Source organism: Protomyctophum bolini (genome assembly GCF_963924005.1).
Source record: "Protomyctophum bolini genome assembly, chromosome: 23".
NCBI classification, from domain to species: Eukaryota; Metazoa; Chordata; class Actinopteri; order Myctophiformes; family Myctophidae; genus Protomyctophum; species Protomyctophum bolini.
The window spans coordinates 22,114,331-22,123,407 of NC_137884.1; positions in this window are offsets into that span (position 1 = coordinate 22,114,331).

Here is a 9,077-nt window from a genome sequence, read left to right on the forward strand (position 1 = left end):
CGTCGGCGGCCATTTTGCTGCAGTCAGCTCGCTCACGCGTCATGACGTTGTGTCTGCAGTGCATGTACTTTTTAAAATAACCTATAAATAACGGTAATGGGTCGCACACGCCAGACTGCATTTCAGTAATTTATTCATTCCATTTTGGACAGGAGACAAACGTTTGGGCTATCCAGCCTTCATCAGTGTCTGCTGATGCCCAAACGTTTGTCTCATGTCCATAATGAAAGAATAAATGTACATGAAATGCAGTCTTGGTGTGTGCGACCCATTACCGTTATTTATATGATATGATTTGAGCGGGTAACACACCTTAAGTCAGAGCGCGGAGGTCACATGAAGAGTTAGCTTCTTTTTTTTAACCACAACATGCTACATTTTCAACCGACTTTCAAACCGTTTGGTTTGTTATAAACGTACGATACTGCATATACTGATAAAGAACTTTCATATAAAACAATAACTTTAAGCAGATAAGTATCCTGAATCATAGCGTACGCTTATCATAGAGAACGCTTGTAATGAACCAACCCGTTTGTAAATATGTCAAAATGTCCTGCTAACCAAAACCAAAACGTACCCGAAAGGTTGACTGTAGCAAGATGGAAACTCCGCCATTGCGCCATCTTGTGTCTTTATAGAGCTCCGAAGTCCTGACGTCACTCGCTCATCCCCTGGTTTCCCCCGGTTCACGGAAGTCATTTCTCTATGGAGAATAACATGGGGTGATCTTAAAATCGTTTCATATAAGCATTTTGGGTCCAAAAATAAACAAGCTGTCTCAGCATTATTGTCAGGGAGGTGTCTCAGTCTGTTTCTAGCGAAAATGTAACAAATTCAGCAGCAGTAATATTAGCGTTTTCTCTCAGTCAGTTGATTCTTCATAGCCATACGAGTGAAACGGACGGGATGACGTGTTTATTTTTATATGAGGCGATCTAAGATTCCCCCTATGGGGATTACAATGCAAATAAAAAGTACATGAACCTGTGGACTTATAGCGCCCTCTACCGATATTGATCGGTAGATTCGGTGCTCATAGCGCGCCAAATCGAAGAATGACCGACATAGAAACATAGGTTTTTCAGAAAACTGTCAGGATGTAGAAGACAATTTTTTAATCTGATCTCAGGTCAATTAATGGATAAAAAATAAATCCCTGAACTTTGCAGTTGGACTGTCCAACATAAAGATCAGTGGTCCCACCCAGCTGTTGGTCGGGAGGACGTACACGTTCAGCTGCGCAGCCGACTGCTCCCCGTCCTGCAGCTACACATGGATGCTCAAAGACAACAACGGAGTGGTCTCCAGCACGTCGACGGGAAACACCATCTCAGTCCAGCCGAGGCGCGGAGAGGACAACGAGACGCTGGTCTGCGAGGCTCAGAACAGCGCCTCGGGAATGTTCGTCGCCACCAGTCTACAGCTGTCAGTGTCGGGTAAGTGTGGGAGGGGAAAAAAACCCCAATATTAGTATAAACAACGATTCAATTGAAATTGAAGCGTTTCATTCTGAAATGCCTGCAGGTTCACTTTTTTGGGGGGATGTCTGCAAATCACATGCAGCGAATTCTGAACTTAAACAGTTTTGATTTAATTGACATTCATTATAATTGTTCTTTCCCTAGACCTTTCTGTGCATCCTGGCTGGGACAATGAGGTTAGGGTTAGCAACCTATGTGGTCGGTTAAGACTGAGGTTAGGGTTAGCGACCTATGTGGCCGGTTAAGACTGAGGTTAGGGTTAGTGACCAAATGAAACAGTGAATGAACTGATAATCTCTCCCCAGACGGCCCTACATCAGTGCAGATCAGTGGGCCTGACACAGTGACGGTGGGAGTCCAATATGAGTTCCAGTGCTCCGCCCACTGCTTCCCAAACTGCACCTTCACCTGGCTCAGGGACAACGTCACCTCCTCCCACGGACCACGGCTCCGCCTGCGGCTCAAAAGTCGCGTGGCGTCGCAAGTCCTGACCTGCATAGCGGTGAACCCTGCCACACAACGAGCGGTGACCGTCCACAAGACCGTGGAGGTGTCGGGTAGGTAGTATATGGCTCCTCTAACCTGCAGTAAAGCTGCGTTCAAGGTTGGCCCGGACGGTTAGCTCAACCGTCCTCTAGAGGCTGCTGAGCCAGCCTGACGGCGTGCCGCGGGTTCGACCCCCCCCCCCATCTCTCCCCATTTCCTGTCGGTCTACTTTGAGCACATTTAAATTAATTACTTTCAGTAATATTTAAAATAACAAATCCCTTGAACTCTGCAGTTGGAGTATCCAACATAAAGATCAGCGGTCCCACGCATCTGTTCGTTGGAGTCTCCTCCACGTTCCGCTGCTCTGCCGACTGCTACCCGTCCTGCAACTACACATGGATGCTGAAATGGAACGCAGAGGTTCTGAGAACGTCGCAGGGAAACACCGTTTCAGTCACACCCAGTCTACACAACCAGACGCTGGTCTGTGAGGCGACCAACAGCGCCTCAGGCATGTTCGTTGCCACCAGTCTACAAGTGTCAGTGTCGGGTAAGTGTGGAAGGGAAAACAAAAAAAGTGAAACTATTAAATGTTTAAATTTGGGGGGGGGGGGGGGGGGGGGATAAATTACGCCTGTAATTCACATGAAGCAAATTCTGAACTGTAAACAGACCTCCATAATAACTCTATTCTAACCATAGAAACACAAACCATGTTTGTGTTAGCCCGGAAAGCCAATTTGCCTGTCCACATATGACGTAAATTCTCCTTTCATTGTCAATGGCAAATGTGACACGAATTAAGGACAAAAAGCTGTATATATATATATAGGAGAAAGAAATCACACCCGTGTGAAGTGAGGGGCGCTAATATATTAAAGTCTAACTCGTGTTGATTAGGTGATATAAAACAAACTGTGCCAACACGAACATCAAACGCCCATTAACAATAAAGAGACAACATGACAAACAGTAAACCTGTGTATATATATATAAGGAAGGGCTCGCGCCACTCAAAAAAAAGCAAACAAATCCCTGAACTCTGCAGATGGACTATCTAACATCGAGATCAGCGGTCCCACTGAGCTGTCCGTTGGAGTCTCCTCCACGTTCAGCTGCTCTGCCGACTGCTACCCGTCCTGCAACTACACATGGATGGTCAAACGGAACGTGGAGCTTCTGAGAACGTCCGAGGGAAACACCGTTTCAGTCACACCCAGTCGCGGAGGCGAAAACCTGACGCTGGTCTGCGAGGCTCGCAACACCGCCTCGGGCATGTTCTTTGCTGCGAGCGTACGACTAACCGTGGCAAGTGAGTATACACGTAAAAAAATAGGAATTTCAGACAGACAAGGGTATACAAGCGGATACACGCGACAAGATGCGGTGGTCGGTCACATATGTCATTATTATTCTAATCTAGACTACTAACATGGGTTACTCCTTTAGACCCAACATATGGGTGTAAACAGCTTAGTGAATCAGAGTAAATATAACCTCGCCTCACGTAGAGAGAGTCACCAGGCTTTCCACCGCCTCGAAGGAAAGCCTGGTCTCTGTTTCAAAAGTCCGTATGATCCGGGCTGGGGCCGGATGATGTGGTTACGTCATGTTGTAGTATTGTTTTGTAGTCGCCAGACAGGATGAACAGGCGGCGACAACTTCCTTTCCCCTCTCAATAAAAGCTCTCGCTTACGAGAGCTTTTATTGCTTTTAATCAAACAGGAAGCAACAAACAGCTTCCTGTTTGTTGTAGGCAAAGCATTGCCTACAACATGACGTAAGCATATCATCCGGCTCCAGCCCGGATCATATACCGAAATGAAATGGTGCCCAGGCTAGGGTAAATATGGGTGTAAACAGCTTAGTGAATCAGGGTAAATATGGGTGTAACAGCTTACTGAATCAGGGTAAATATGGGTGTAAACAGCTTAGTGAATCAGGGTAAATATGGGTGTAACAGCTTAGTGAATCAAGCTCATTTTGCCTGAAAGTCACACCCGGGGCGGCGGTGTGTGAATGGGTGAATGTGATGCACAATCTGTGTGTGTGTGTGTGTGTGTGTGTGTGTATGTATGGGGGAATGTAATGCACAATCTATGTAAGGCAATGCACCATTCCGAACCGTCAACCTTTTCATTCTAATTATCTGCATGTCATTCTAACTGTTCTTTCTCCAGACTATATCCATGTGCGTCCTGCATCGTCCAACGTCTTCCCACTCCCACTGTTGGGTCAGCCTTTCTCCCTGCAGTGTGTGGGCTTCCAGAACCCTGCCTCCATAACGTGGCTAAAAGACTCTGTCCCCGTAGCCGTGTCCAGCACAGCCCGTCTGTCTGACCACAACACCACTCTGACCTTTAGCTATATCACGCTGAACGACAACGGGACGTACCAATGTGAGGTGACAGAGAACGGGACGTCCGTCACATCAGCGGGATATAGACTAGAAGTGGACTGTGAGTATACAGATATACGCATCCGGTGGTGGGATTTCATTTGTGACTTTGTCTCGCATCGCTCCGGACATGTAACCGTTTCTGACGAGAGGTAAACAGTGTGCGCTAACCGCTAATGCTAACGATCACTGCTCAACAACAACAGCCCCCAACCCGGATATGAAACAGAGGCTCGTAGAATTGGACTCAATGGCTGGCAAGGTTTAGCTGTGCTTATTCTACCACCTAGCGGGCAATAAAAGAGTTTAAGTACAGTACTTGAGTAATTGTACTTAGTTAATTTACACCACTGCTAATTAACAAATTAATTGTGGTCTTGTCTTCCATTAATTTCCCAGCCATTACGGCTACCATTACCTCCAACGGCGAGCCGGTGCCGGTGGGTGGGCCGCTGGTGCTGTACCCTGGGTCCAGCGTGGCTCTGGAATGCTCTTCCCTGTGCAGCCCGGCCTGCAACACCAATTGGGAATACGACGGCCAGATAATCAGCTCCAACGCCTCTCTGATCTTCGCCCCGGTGCAGACCCCGCCGTTCCAGGGGGACCTCTGGTGTAACGCGTACATCCCGGGGATATCGTATAACTACGAAGCCTGGATTACAGTGATCATACTTGGTAATTAGTTTGTGCCGAGTGTCGTTGTGTGTGGATAAAGGTTTTAGGCCTGCCGTGAAAGATCATTTGAGCATCACGCACAAACTGGGGTATAGGGTTAAGCACTGTTTTACTGAGGTTATGAATAAGGTTAGGTTTAACTGTTTAAGCATAGTTTACTGAGGTTAAGGTTAGGAACAAGGTTAGGTTTAACTGTTTGGCATAGTTTACTGAGGTTAAGGTTAGGAATACCAGGCCTGAGCAGGTCCGCCGGCTGGCGCAAACCTTTGAAAATATATTCTTTCAGAGCGAACGGGGGGGGGGGGGTCCCTGGAGCAACACATTTTCAGATGGGGGTCCGCGGCCAAATACAGATAATTCTGTGGGTCCTTGACATGAAATGGTTTTGAGAACTGTCATGATTTAGAAGACCTTTTGCAGAATCTGATCTCAGGTCTTAATGTCTTCACTCCCTGTGCAGATCCTATCTCTGTGTTTCAGACTAACTGTTGTCTCTCCATGCAGATCCTATCTCTGTGTTTCATATTAACTGTTGTCTCTCCATCCAGATCCTATCTCTGTGTTTCATATTAACTGTTGTCTCTCCATCCAGACCTTATCTCTGTGTTTCATACTAACTGTTGTCTCTCCATGCAGATCCTATCTCTGTGCGTCCTGCATCGACCCACCTCCTCCCAGTGTCGGGTCAGAACTTCTCCCTGCAGTGTGTGGGCACCCTGAACTCTTCCTCCATAACGTGGCTGAAAGACTCTGTCCCCGTAGCCGTGTCCAGCAGAGTCCGTCTGTCTGACCGCAACACCACTCTGACCTTCAGCCCTCTCAGGCTGAACGACAACGGGACGTACCGATGTGAGGTCGCGGAGAGTGGAACGTCCGTCAAGTCAGCGGGATATAAAGTAGAAGTGGACAGTGAGTATAAATCTACTACTCTATACAGGTTGCCAGTTCGAACCCTGTGGGCTCCCCTAGAGTTAGTGTCGAAGTGTCCTTGAGCAAGACTCTGAACCCCTGATTGCTCCTGATGTGCAGGCTTGTGCCTTGCATGGTTTCCTCCACCATCTGTGTGTGTGTGTGTGTGTGTGTGTGTGTGTGTGTGTGTGTGTGAATGGGTGAATGTAATGCACAATCTATGTAAAGCGCCTTGTATAAAAGGCACTATATAAATACACCATTTACCATTCCAAACAGTCAACCTTTTCATTCTAATTCTCGGCATGTCATTCTAACTGTTCTTTCTCCAGACTATATCCATGTGCGTCCTGCATCCAAAGTCTTCCCACTCCCACTGTTGGGTCAGCCTTTCTCCCTGCAGTGTGTGGGCTTCCAGAACCCTGCCTCCATAACGTGGCTAAAAGACTCTGTCCCCGTAGCCGTGTCCAGCACAGGCCGTCTGTCTGAACACAACACCACTCTGACCTTTAGCTATATCACGCTGAACGACAACGGGACGTACCAATGTGAGGTGACAGAGAACGGGACGTCCGTCACATCAGCGGGATATAGACTAGAAGTGGACTGTGAGTATACAGATATACGCATCCGGTGGTGGGATTTCATTTGTGACTTTGTCTCGCATCGCTCCGGACATGTAACCGTTTCTGACGAGAGGTAAACAGTGTGCTCTAACCGCTAATGCTAACGATCACTGCTCAACAACAACAGTCCCCAACCTAATGCTAACGATCACTGCTCAACAACAACTGTCCCCAACCTAATGCTAACGATCACTGCTCAACAACAACAGTCCCCAACCTAATGCTAACGATCACTGCTCAACAACAACAGTCCCCAACCTAATGCTAACGATCACTGCTCAACAACAACAGCCCCCAACCTAATGCTAACGATCACTGCTCAACAACAACAGTCCCCAACCTAATGCTAACGATCACTGCTCAACAACAACAGCCCCCAACCCGGATATGAAACAGAGGCTCGTAGAATTGGACTCAATGGCTGGCAAGGTTTAGCTGTGCTTATTCTACCACCTAGCGGGCAATAAAAGAGTTTAAGTACAGTACTTGAGTAATTGTACTTAGTTAATTTACACCACTGCTAATTAACAAATTAATTGTGGTCTTGTCTTCCATTAATTTCCCAGCCATTACGGCTACCATTACCTCCAACGGCGAGCCGGTGCCGGTGGGTGGGCCGCTGGTGCTGTACCCTGGGTCCAGCGTGGCTCTGGAATGCTCTTCCCTGTGCAGCCCGGCCTGCAACACCAATTGGGAATACGACGGCCAGATAATCAGCTCCAACGCCTCTCTGATCTTCGCCCCGGTGCAGACCCCGCCGTTCCAGGGGGACCTCTGGTGTAACGCGTACATCCCGGGGATATCGTATAACTACGAAGCCTGGATTACAGTGATCATACTTGGTAATTAGTTTGTGCCGAGTGTCGTTGTGTGTGGATAAAGGTTTTAGGCCTACCGTGAAAGATCATTTGAGCATCACGCACAAACTGGGGTATAGGGTTAAGCACTGTTTTACTGAGGTTATGAATAAGGTTAGGTTTAACTGTTTAAGCATAGTTCACTGAGGTTAAGGTTAGGAACAAGGTTAGGTTTAACTGTTTGGCATAGTTTACTGAGGTTAAGGTTAGGAATACCAGGCCTGAGCAGGTCCGCCGGCTGGCGCAAACCTTTGAAAATATATTCTTTCAGAGCGAACGGGGGGGGGGTCCCTGGAGCAACACATTTTCAGATGGGGGTCCGCGGCCAAATACAGATAATTCTGTGGGTCCTTGACATGAAATGGTTTTGAGAACTGTCATGATTTAGAAGACCTTTTGCAGAATCTGATCTCAGGTCTTAATGTCTTCACTCCCTGTGCAGATCCTATCTCTGTGTTTCAGACTAACTGTTGTCTCTCCATGCAGATCCTATCTCTGTGTTTCATATTAACTGTTGTCTCTCCATCCAGATCCTATCTCTGTGTTTCATACTAACTGTTGTCTCTCCATCCAGATCCTATCTCTGTGTTTCATATTAACTGTTGTCTCTCCATCCAGACCTTATCTCTGTGTTTCATACTAACTGTTGTCTCTCCATGCAGATCCTATCTCTGTGCGTCCTGCATCGACCCACCTCCTCCCAGTGTCGGGTCAGAACTTCTCCCTGCAGTGTGTGGGCACCCTGAACTCTTCCTCCATAACGTGGCTGAAAGACTCTGTCCCCGTAGCCGTGTCCAGCAGAGTCCGTCTGTCTGACCGCAACACCACTCTGACCTTCAGCCCTCTCAGGCTGAACGACAACGGGACGTACCGATGTGAGGTCGCGGAGAGTGGAACGTCCGTCAAGTCAGCGGGATATAAAGTAGAAGTGGACAGTGAGTATAAATCTACTACTCTATACAGGTTGCCAGTTCGAACCCTGTGGGCTCCCCTAGAGTTAGTGTCGAAGTGTCCTTGAGCAAGACTCTGAACCCCTGATTGCTCCTGATGTGCAGGCTTGTGCCTTGCATGGTTTCCTCCACCATCTGTGTGTGTGTGTGTGTGTGTGTGTGTGTGTGAATGGGTGAATGTAATGCACAATCTATGTAAAGCGCCTTGTATAAAAGGCACTATATAAATACACCATTTACCATTCCAAACAGTCAACCTTTTCATTCTAATTCTCGGCATGTCATTCTAACTGTTCTTTCTCCAGACTATATCCATGTGCGTCCTGCATCCAAAGTCTTCCCACTCCCACTGTTGGGTCAGCCTTTCTCCCTGCAGTGTGTGGGCTTCCAGAACCCTGCCTCCATAACGTGGCTAAAAGACTCTGTCCCCGTAGCCGTGTCCAGCACAGGCCGTCTGTCTGAACACAACACCACTCTGACCTTTAGCTATATCACGCTGAACGACAACGGGACGTACCAATGTGAGGTGACAGAGAACGGGACGTCCGTCACATCAGCGGGATATAGACTAGAAGTGGACTGTGAGTATACAGATATACGCATCCGGTGGTGGGATTTCATTTGTGACTTTGTCTCGCATCGCTCCGGACATGTAACCGTTTCTGACGAGAGGTAAACAGTGTGCTCTA